The following is a 12,168-nucleotide window of genomic DNA, read 5'->3' on the forward strand; positions in this document are numbered from 1 at the left end:
TTTGTTTCCACTGTTCCCAGATTTTCTTGGAAAAGTAAAGTTTCAGTTCCAGTTGTGCTGGAGAACAGATCCATTAACCCGGTTTTGTACCATAAATCACCTTAACACATTTTCTATATAATGTAACCAAGATGGGAACACTGTAAAAAATAGAGGTCAGTGGATACTATGTGGTCTTGGGGTGGTATTATGACGAGCAGGACATGTGTCATACATGAAACATTTTCTCATTTCAATCAAATTTAATAAAATGAGGCTACTACTGGCAAGAGATGTCCTGATTGGATCTCAAAGGTCGGTATCTGGGCCAATCAATGCCTTTTTTAACTGGACAATATATTGAGCTATATAGAGGATCAATCCTTTGATTTATGTCAGCTGTCACGCAGGTGCTTCTACCCGCAAAGATTTCAAGCAGACACCCAGAGTGCAGCCATCGCCAACTCTCCTGCTGTCTTTCTCTCCTCGGCTCCGCTGAGCTCCCGTGTGTGTAAGAGCAAATGCAGAGCCTCGCCCCAGGGTGAAACACCACACGCCATAAACGAAAGCAAAAGTGCAGTATGAGACTGTTTATGTTTTTTACCATAACTATCAGTGTGAGAGTGTCTTGCATTTATAGCGTCTGGTGTTTCACCGCAGACGGAGAACAGATAAGACAGCTGTGCAGAAGTGACGAGAGCCACACTCACCACACAACTGAAAAGCTCAACAAAAGCCAATAAGAGTAATTCATTATTGTAGCTTAATCTGCGCAAAAGATGTACATACAATGAAAATAAAACTCATTCAGGTAACTCACGCAAAGGCAGCACCAAGGTAACAAACACAAGAGAACTGTCTCTTGAAGAGGCAGAGAAATTCGCTTGAGACAATAAAGCCAAAACAGAGGGTTTGTTATTTCATACTTACTTTGTAAAAAAAAAAAAAATACATATAAACGAACAAAGGAAGGACCAGCTTAGATGCAGGGATTTTTTTCTTAATGCATTGCAGAGCTATTAAATTGTCAAGCATGTACATCTGAATTGAATAACTTAAATATACTTATACATATACATATAATATACTTATACATATACATATAATATACTTGCACTGTGTAGCTGTATTATAGAAGAAAAATAAAGGTATCGGATTGGCACTCGGGACACTTGGATCGGGACTGGGGACAAAAAAACAGTGGTGCTTTTTAGCTAACTGGTAACATCAGCATGCTAACATGGGTGCAATGGCAATGCTAACATGCTAATGCTACAATTACACAAACACTGTTTCCTCATTCAATCAACTATTAATCTTCCCTCAAGCCAATCTGATTAAAGCTCAAACCAGACACGACAATTGGACTCCTGCCATTGGACGCTCCTCTGTGTGTGTCTGTAAAAAAGTGTCTGTGAATGCCATAAAGTGTGAAGGACTATGTGCAGTATGTGTCTGTGAGCTACTCAGACCAGAGTCACCCAAACAAACACATGTATCTTATCTCTGGTGCCACTTGTCTTTATAGAGCTGCATGTGAGATATCCTCATGACAAACATATCAACACATTTAACTGCCCGGCCATAGTGGGAGACGGAGACTAAAGGCCCATAAAAATGGTTTAGTTATGTCTTTAGTGTGATGCATTTCCTGTTCAAACAGGGTTTTATTGAGGCTGGGATCGTAGCACAGTGCCTGGTCTAAGAAACAGGCAACACAAACAGAAAAACTAAGAAACGGCTTGCTGCACACCAACACTTCACTCTGGATTAACTTCAAATATCTTGATAAACTTTTCAACATTTTCTGCAAGTGGAACAGTGAACAATGGGTTTTGCTCATGCTTCATCAGGTGTTCTTGTCAATTAGGAGAGTAATATGATTAAATTTGCTCCAGAGCCTTTAAACACAACACGTGTTATCCAGAAAAAATCTCAAACAAGATTAGATCAACTGGGGTTACAAATTAATTCAGAAAATACATAGCTAATCCAAGGTGGACCTCAGAGAAAAACAAAGATACATCATCTTTTAAACTGTAGTTAAAGGCAAACTATGCAGGATAAAAAAAAAAAAAGAAAAAGAAAAAACGACATGTAGACTCGTGCTGTACAAACATAATCCCTCTCAATCATCACTTATAATCCACTAGGTCGGGACGTTTATGGGCGTGTAGCCACCAACCAAAAACAATGCAGGTGAGGTCAGGACTTTATAAAAAGGTAGCAACCAGGTAGTAGCAGCACGCATCCAAGAGGAGGCTCTGGTACATGCTAACACAAATACAGCATGGCAAAATGCCAAGCAGACAAAGCTCAGTCCAAAATAAGAGTGAACCTGGGGTTGGCTTTCATTTTTGCTGGTGAGTACTGAAGGAAAGGATGGAGATAAAGAGTGCTGCAGAGGTGGCCTTTTTCCTGTTGGACAAGTAGGTGCTGGTGGGTAGCTTAGTTAGCTTGCTTACGTATCAGCTTTTCCATTATAACAAATGAAACGTTCCTGAGATAGTAGGAATGAGTGTGCATACAAACAGTGTAGTGTTTACAATCAATAGGCGACAATTCCTACAAAGTATACCTCTAAAAACATGAAGTTTTAAATGGGACTTTAAAAGCTGCTGGAAGTGGGGATTCTGTTTGATTTGTAAACCTGTCTCGGGAGATTTTATGTTTTCAGCTTTTTTCTAAGTGTATCATGATTGAATTGTGTAGCACCGGTTGCTTCTGCGAACTCTGTTTTCCCAAAATCTTTGGGGCCATAACTTGCGCAGAACACACATTTCATTCTATATTTGTTTGGTTGGATCTGAGCCATGTAATGTCATTACGTCATTCCTGTCTAAAGTGTAGATTGGGCTTTTTTTGTACGGCTTCTTCTGTGTCTATAGTTTGAGTTTTGAGTTTTCCTCAGCAATTTTTCGCTGTGTAGTGCCTGGCTTTGACAGTGGGCTGAGGAACGCGCCTATACAATAGTTCGTTTCGGCATCCTTGAATATGACGTTGGACGCGACCACAGCTAGTCCCTCCCTCGTTTTTCAACATGGGACAAAAAAAACGCCTGCAAGTTTGCAGGTCACACACGAGTGAGTAGTGGTAAAAAAATACTCACACTGACTCCAAAAATGGTCGCAAAATACAACCATTTAAGGGATGCACCGATCCAATATCTGGATCGAATATCGGCCCCGATATCATCAAAATAGATGGATCGGGTATCGGAAAATGCAACCTATATCTGAGGCGATCCTTTCCCTTTAAATCTATTGCGACGCGAGCTACATCATACGTCACGGACTGAAGGAGAGAATCTGCTGTGTGGAGGTATTTCACACTATTTCAACTGCTGTTGCACAATTGTTTATTTTTGTTAAAAATAAATAGTTCATCATTGCATTAATCTGTTTCATCTTGTTTCATTTTGTCTTAGGAAAGAACTGTGTAGTCATCAATGCCTGATGCCTCTAGTCTTTTCTGTTCTACCTGTAAAGGTATATAGCTTTTTAGGTCAACCATGGTATCGGATCGGTATTGGGTATCGGCAGATACTCAAAGCCACAGCATCGGGATCAGGATCGAAACTGAACATGCTGGATCAGTGCATCTCTAGACCATTTGGTCGCAGTCTGGAGACTGTAAAAAGTGCACCAAACATGTATTAGTGTTTATTAGAGTGTCTGGCTGTTATGTGACTCCACTACTCCTGTTGACTAAGTAAATGGTGCCGAAGCTGAAAGCAAGACTGAAAAGCTGAAAGAAAAAAATACTCATCACTTTTCAGCCGACAGCGATCATGCAGCTCGTCAAAGAAAATCATGTCTTACGTTGCTTTAAAATGTTTTTATTTCTCCGAGGCCATTCATCATCTTGCTTCACCTGCTGAACTCTTCAATGCCGTGTTTCTACAGAAAGTAGAAATGAGACATTTTCTGTGGGTTGGCGAACGGTCTGATGAAGTCAGCACAAAGCGGTGAGAGCTCGCTGCTTTCACTTTTACAGAGACAGGAGTTCTTTCAATGTCAAACAGAGTTGTGCTTTACAAAGAGCAAAATGTGGGGTGAGTTATGAGCTAGGAGGTTGTGAATCACGGTGACTGTACCTTACCTTACGTAATATACATACAGTGATTGTGGTTTGGAGTCTTACAGCAGAAGGAAAAGTGTGTAGGCAAGATGAATTATATCTTCACACTGCAGTGAACGATGCATCAATGAGGCTCTCGTTGATTCAGTTTCATTAAAACATTTGTGCTGCTGCATTTAAAAGGAAAATCAGCAGCTTCTTTGGCTTCTACTTTTATTTTTATGAAGTGCACTCTAAATCTAAAACTACAGATGCTGATTCTTTAACAATTCAAACTATTCTTTAATTCATTAAGCCATCTGTGCATGTGCGTATCCGTCCACAGCAAGGAATTAAAGGATTTTGTTTTTCTATTTTTTGTTTGCACGCAAAGGCTTCTTTTTGTCTTGTCTTCTAAGGTTGCTTACACAAAAGATCCGCTTTTACTTCGTACAGCTGAAGCAAGATTTGTTTGCAAAATGTACATGTACTGACAGGAAACTCATCTATAGACAGTTTTTGGAGACATTGTGGAGTCATCCGACACCGCTAGCGTGATATTGAGCAGCGGAGGGAAACCAAAACAAAGTTTATTCCAAAGACTGACGGCAAGTCTCGCAGCACATTGCTGCACTTGGAGGTTTTATATCTCTTCTCTGGTGGTCACGGAAAGGCTCACAAAGAAAAGTTGGCTGCGAGAATCACTAGCTGAGCCTGCGAGTGGACCTCAGAAATATGATATGTCATAAATAGTGAAAGAAAACTAAAAGCAAAAAGATGGAAACAAGGTGTCCTGAACCACAATGATGTGGGAAATGTCAAATAAACAGTGAGGTTGCTTCTTAAGTTTTACTTGCTTTAACAAGGACCTGCCAAAATACATGAAGTCAAACAACTCATTATTACTTTCTGAAGACTGAGGCTGCTAAACCTTACAGTTTCCATGGCTACCAAATGCAGACTTTGAAGAACTACATTACAGATGGCTTCCTTGACAGTCGTGTGTGATACCGTGCTGCACAAATAAACTGGACTTCAGAGATTTACTAAAAGGCATTTTAAAACTTCCTGTGTGGTGGTGAAATTAGACCTGTAACCTCTGGTTCTTGTCCTCGCTGTAAACACCATGTCCCGCTACCACACAGATCATCTGTTTGTTTAAACTATAAAATAAATACAATCAACTCTTCATCAGGAGAACAATGTGTTACGTTTGGCTCACACGAGTAACGCGAGGCTGCCAATAACTAAACACTGGTGACAACATGTTTGGTGAATTACAGACACTGATTAACAGCAGGCACATCTTACATTCTGATTAATGGTGTTTTTGTTCGTGAAATAATTAGAGTGATGATGATGTGACAGTTGTGTAAGTCAAATGGGATGATGACTTTTGGTTTTAGAGAACGAGACAATGTCAAACAAAAGAGACAGCGTAGGTAAACTGCTCCCTGAGTAATCCATAGGGCAACACATGATGATGGTGTCAAAACATCTATTGTTTTCTATATAAGCTCATACACGGGTGGTGTCAGGATACGCTACTGTCCTATTATCGGCATCAACGCACGTCAACTCAACACACAAGCTGCAGTTTTGATCACATTCATTTAACGTTCTGGCACATCCCACTTACTGTCCTCTGACTGCCTCTTGATAATGACCTGTCAAATCACTCCCTGGCACCGCAGGACGACACCCAGCAAAGGGCCATGGTTTGGAAGTGAACCCACAGCCACTGTGGCAGGGATAAAGCCTTTGTATATGGGGTGTCCGCTCTACTAGGCGAACTAGTGTTATTTATCTCCCCTTTTGTCCCAGAAAAACAAAGATATCTACACTATGATAAAAAAATGGAACTGTTTTTTAGTAATTAACCCAATCATTACGCTACCTTTGAATGAGCTCAAACTTTATTCCTACAAAAACAATAAAGTTCTCCATCAAACAACTACGTTTATTCAGGTTTCTCGCCATAAACTACATTTTTCTAGAATACATTGAACACATCATGAGGATGTTAAAATTTACCTTAAGCAAATACTAATTTTCACTGAACAGAGCTTGAACACATCATAATGTAACTCAGTGCAACCTCTGCTAAGAGCTGTTCACACTCAGTACGTTTACTTGCACAGCGTAATCGAGCTATGCTTAAAATTCGATTTTGGCGTCTAATCGGACTTCTGTCCTTGTCCCAGTTTACAAGCAACTGAGAAAATCGAATTACTGATGGGAAAGTGTCCTCCTCCTCAACACTAGGTGGTGATATGCGTCGTTTCAGCGAGTTAATACGGCCCCCTTTCCGGTTGACCTATTACGTCGCTAATAATAAACAACTGGAGTCAGGGGGCAGACAGGCATTTTCGAACAACAGCAAGATGGATAATCATACAGCTTTGTTCATCTTGTACGTAATGTACGCGTTACTGATTGTGCAGATAAGGTGCACGCTATCCCTCGTGGTCATGGTGATTTTGAGAGGCAGACAAGAACGCCGTATGCTGTTGGAGGGTTTCAACAATAGCATGTCTTGTCTGTTCCGGGATCATTCACCAGCGCAGGGGGTGTGGAGCATGCGCACACGCATTGTCTAGTTTAACTCCGATTACGGCGTATACATGCCGGAGAAAATCGAATTCCAATCACATTATCTGGGTGTCTTAATCGGAGTTGGAGAACTCCGATATTAGTCGGAGTAACGCGTTTACATGCACTTCAGTTGTCTAGTTATAGTCTGATTAAGGCAATAATTCGTTTTTTTCAAGTGTCATGTAAACGTACTGAATGTAGCCTTATCAGGGAAACAGTAGGGTTCATACTCTGAAGCGGCGATGGTGAGTTTACTACGTCCTTTTGTCCTGAAGGTGTCCCAAAGGAAGATTTCTGTTCATCCCAAACATGTTTTCTATTGTCCCAACAAATTGCGGCTGCTACTCGCCATCTCGACACAAGACGATGGGATCACAGAGCCAACTTTCCAAAGGGTCGTCTTATTTTTCTTGTGCCTGCTCATTAATTTAAGTCTCAAGCCCTACTTTTTAGCCTGCGCAAGACTGATGTGACACAACAGAAAAACATCGGCCACTGCCATCTGTGAATGTCATCTTATTTGCCGATAGGCCGGTGGCAGTCAACAAGGCAACTATCCGCCAATACTGATGTTCAGCCAATAAATCAGTTTGTCCCTAGTTTTTTTAAGTAGTAAAATCTCAAAGAATGTTTGCAGAATGCACAAAAAAACTGCATAATTCATTGTTGATCATGTCTTTAAACACACAGGTATTCTAAAATACATAACAGAGGGACCATAGGCCAACACTGTTTAGTAAATCCATCTCTCTTTGAGCCAAATATTTCCATAGACCTACTTGAAAAAACACTTTGATGTTTGTATGTTGCGCCTTTACTCGCTCTATTTTCCATTACTTCTCACACCAGCTCAGATGAAGGTTAAATAATTTGATCCCACTCAATAAAACCACACCATTAACAACTTCAACACTGTGGGAAAAGCATTGTGGCCCATTTATGAACATACCATTTATCAAGCTAATCACCTTGGCCTTGCTTTCAAAACATATTTTAGCAGTTTAAAAGCAAAATGCATGGAGAGCACATTACTAGATTGATCAAAGAAAAAGGAGGTGACGGGTTAAGTGGTGCATGTGAATATGCCAAAAACTGCAAACAAAAAAAAAAACAGATGACAAAAACTATGCAGTTGAAACTAAGACATTCCAGTTGCCCCCAAAACATGTACACAGAGATCTTGAAAACTTCTGAAAGGAAGCAGAGATAATCTCTATTTCTCCTGGTGTCTTCTGATGTAGCAGGGCGGTGTTACATTCACCACTCTAACTTCACACAGCGCACTCAGCAAATTCGAATCTCACTGACTCCCGTCTCCTTCACATGCTTACATTCCTCCTCCTCTATCCATCCCTCCCTTCTTGTTTTCTTACGCCTCTTTACATTCAGTACGTTCTGTACAGCTGGTCAGCTCTTTTCATTTGACGCAGGAGTTTAAACAATACCTCACTCCCCAATGAAACTGCCAAGAAGAAAGACATAACATACTGTACGCTGTATTTTGCTGATTCTTCACATCACTTCAAATCCCTTCAAATCCTCCGCTTGCTCATAGAAGTGGCTTGAAAAACATTGTTTCGGGCCATCTTTTAGGTCTACAGGTGGTTACACCTTCAGTAGAAAACTGTATTTACATACATCATTGTCTTGCCCCCCGATTTAAGCTTGCTACATGGAGCCATGGACTCTGAAATGCGTGCTGACTTGGGCCAGCCTCTCATAGGTCCTAAGACAGCAGCAACCAATTTACAACCAGACCTTGTCCTCTGGTCGAAGTCCTGTCAGCATACTTTCCTCATAGAACTAACTGTCCCTTGATAGGATGCCATGGAGGAGGCGTTTGAACGCAAGAGACTGCGCTACGCTGACCCTGAAGCGGTGACTGGGGACTGGAAAGCTGAGGTGCTACCGATTGAGGTGGGCTGCAGAAACTTAGTCGCTAGATTCACCACTAGGCTCCTCAAGGACATCGGGATTAATCGGCAGGCCCAGAAGAAAGGGGTCACGGATCTGGCCAATACAGCTGAGAGGTGCAGTCATTGGCTACAGCTGAAGAGAAAGGATCCTGTCTGGGCCCCTTGGTGATCACGGAAGAGCCAACCTTCTGACACACACCCAGGCGCCAATGGAGGGTGTCTTGTGATAAAGGCTGAAACACCCGATGATGTTGAGGTGCACAAACTGTCCTAACTGATGAATGTGTCCTACCAAAACGGCAGTCTCAAGATGTGTCATTGCTGGAACTTTTGTATTTACTGTGAATGGAAAATGTTCCCTTTATGTGTAGAAATAAATTAATAAATAGGTTATTGTTGACCTCCAAAAAAAGTCTGGAATAAGTCTTAATATGACTGTGGGCTTAAATGGGTTAAGGGAATACTGCTTTAAATGCTTGATTGTAAATCCCAAGGACACTTTTCTTCGCTGTCCACCGCTTTCAGTTTGTGTCTCTTACTTTTTTAGACCTTGACGCACACTTTTTCCCCCCTTTCTAGTCTGCAGTCAGTCCTTGGCTACAGTTTCCAGAACGTTCAAGGTTCAGTAAACATATTTATGTCATAATTTATAATGGCTTGCCCTCTTCCCTTTCCTGCTTCCCACCAGAGTAACTAAACATCAGAAAACGCAGGCTGCATCTCCCTGTACCTCCCTGCACCTTTTCTTCACTCGCATGTAATCTTTCCTTTCTATCAATTCCCATTTGCTCCCTTATCTCTGCCTCCCCCTCACCATCTTTTAGATGTCTCGTTTCTCTCCGTGCCTGTGGTTTCCTGCGCAGGCAGTCTTTAGTTTCCATTACTAACGCCACACAGTACAAGGTCCAGTAAACATATTTACACAATGGCTTCCAATTCTCCTTCCATAACACTTGAGAACAATGTCGTTCCTTGAGAGTATAATGCTAATCTGTCCTCTCAAAGCTAAGCAGCACGTCCCTGTCAAACTTGAGTGACCTGTTGCATGAGTCTTGTTTTTTTCTAACAGCTCTGTTCTGTTTGTGGGTTTGTTCGGCATGTCGAGATCGACTGTCTCAGGTTCCACCCAAAAATTTGGAGCTATTACTGGCAGATGGCCACGAGAAAGGCCCATCCAAACCTCAGATTTTATCCAAAACCATGCTCCCTCAGCCAAGCCAAAGAAAACACCAAACCAGGGATCTTAGGTCAGAGACAGTAAATGCTATCTCTCTGCTTCATTTTTGTAACGTACGGCATCCACCCCCAGACTTTTGTGGTTTGGTGAAAATGGGCCTTTTTTTTCTGACTCCAGGTACACAAATCAAACATTTAGATGTTGAAGGCTGCAGGAGTGCCACTCCTTTTGTCTGATCTATTGGATGCGACCACTTGGAAGTTTTGAGACACGATAGAAGGGAGACAAACAAGAACAAGAGAAAAGTTTTCTTTAATCTTTGCTGTGTAAATTATATCTATTTCCTGGACACAAACATGAAGGTGCATTGTGCAACACTCCTTAAAAAGACATTTGTTTTAGCAAAATCACATAAAAAAGTAATGAAACCGTGTTAATTCAATTTATTTTTCCAGGCTGCTTTTTACACCTGCCCTGTTTGGTTCAATTCAATTGAACTCAAGTTTGTTTGCCCCATAAGTGCGGTTCGTTTGAGCAGGTGTGAACACAGCAATCACACTCAGGTGTGCACCAAAACAACCAGACTGAGACCTTCTTGAAGAGGTGGTCTCAGTGTGGTTACAAATGAACTCTGGTGCGGTTCATTTGTGGTGAGAACATGGTTACAAATGAACTCTGGTGCGGTTCATTTGTGGTGAGAACATGTTCCGACCTGGATCTGAACCAACTTCAGTCACATGACACATTGTTTGGGTTAAACATGAGCATGTTACAGTCCTGGAGGATTATTAATGTGCACCTCCTCCTGTACTGCCTTAATATGCACATTCAGCACATCCAATGCATCAAAACATTGTTTTCTAGTTGGAGCCGCGCCTCGTTTTCAAACTGTATGGTTTGACTAAAATGAACAATGACAGCAATATAGTCCACGATGAGCAGCGCTAAAATCAACCTGCGTAGTTGTCCCTCCATTGTGACATTAGAAAGTGTCACATTTATCTTGCAAGTGTACTCTTCTTCAACGTTTGCTTTACTTCCTGGATTTTTCCCACATGGAAATTCTGACCAATCAAGAGCAGCTTTCTCACACAAGGCATTTGATCTGCTCCGCTTGTAAATGCTGCCGTGAGAACACGAACCAACTCTAGGCAATTACACAACTTTGGAACAAAATAAGTCCCTGAATCAGACCAAAGCAAGACAACTCTAGGTCTGAAAGCACCTCAGATATGGTAACTTTTCCTCTCAATGTGAAATTCATCTGAACAGTCTTCGGCATGTAGTGCTCAGTTCAGAGAAAGCTGGACTCTTAAACTTTAGATGTTCTTCCTCTAATGCAAAAGCAACAAGTGAGCTCACTCCTCAGCCTATCAATCGAAACGAAAATCCCTCCGGGGAGCAAACGGCTACTGGGATCTGCATAAGCCTGATTTCACCACAAACCACTTTCCACAGCAGCTGGAGGAGGTCTTTCTGAAGCTAAATGTGAAAAACCACCCCTTCATCCAGTGTAAACATGTCCATAGTGGGCTGTGACGCCCCTAAGGTTCCAAGGTACCTGCACACTAGTAAGCAACAAAATTCTTATCTACATTTGGCCTAAAAGTTACTGAAAAATAACGCTCAATGCAAAACAGCCACCATGTTACGGATTACAAGTGCCAATATTAGACTAACAATGTCAAGGGCGACTTTGAACGTCTCAAATTTCAATGCTCTTTCTTTCCGTAGATTGTGTGCGAGTGAGGGTGTGTGTAATCGCAAGCCTATTCTGTGACTCACCCCCACCAGTCACCTTTCTACTGGGACTCTTCCAGCAAGAACCAGAATAGACAGGGGAATGTAGCCATGGATATTGTCACCAGGATGCACCCATAATGCTCCCACATGCAGAGAGATTCAACACAACAGTGACGCTACAAACACACAATTTGTTCTTGAAAATAAAACTGCTCCTATTTTCGTAGACTTAACAAATCCACACCAGAACCACAACCGGAGTAATTAAAAATAATTGCAGCAAAGGGAGCATGATGAGATTCCTGGGTGAAAAACATTCCTTCCGAGTCGGCAGCAATAATGAGGTCAGGGGTGAAAGCCGAGGTATCCCGACAAGAGTCAAACAATAGCCGTGCCTCAAAGCACTGAGAGAGGGACAATCGGAAACGGGATTGCTGCTGCTGAGGAAAGGCAGGAGAAGAAGAAGTGATTTATTTTTTCCATGAGCAATTCCGGAGTTGATGATAAAAAGGACCTCATAGTAAAATGAGGTGTAATCCAATTCAAAAGGGCTCTCTTTTAGCCAGTCCTCTCTGTGGCAGCATAATCCCACAGGGTGAGTCACTCACACTCTGGCATGCCACTGCACATTCAGTCAGCTTTACAAGAGGAGAAGACGGCGAGAGGGGAGAAAGACAGAGAAAAGGAATGAAAGGGTGG

The 12,168-nt window shown here is 41.8% G+C and overlaps 1 protein-coding gene across 2 annotated transcripts in view; it reads right to left on the reverse strand.

The window, feature by feature from the left end:
* The window catches only part of il11ra (interleukin 11 receptor, alpha), a 79,440-nt gene that overhangs the window by 27,338 nt on the left and 39,934 nt on the right, over positions 1-12,168 (reverse strand). The window lies entirely within an intron of this gene.

The sequence above is a fragment of the Epinephelus moara genome, chromosome 9 (genome assembly GCF_006386435.1).
Source record: "Epinephelus moara isolate mb chromosome 9, YSFRI_EMoa_1.0, whole genome shotgun sequence".
Lineage (NCBI taxonomy): Eukaryota > Metazoa > Chordata > Actinopteri > Perciformes > Serranidae > Epinephelus > Epinephelus moara.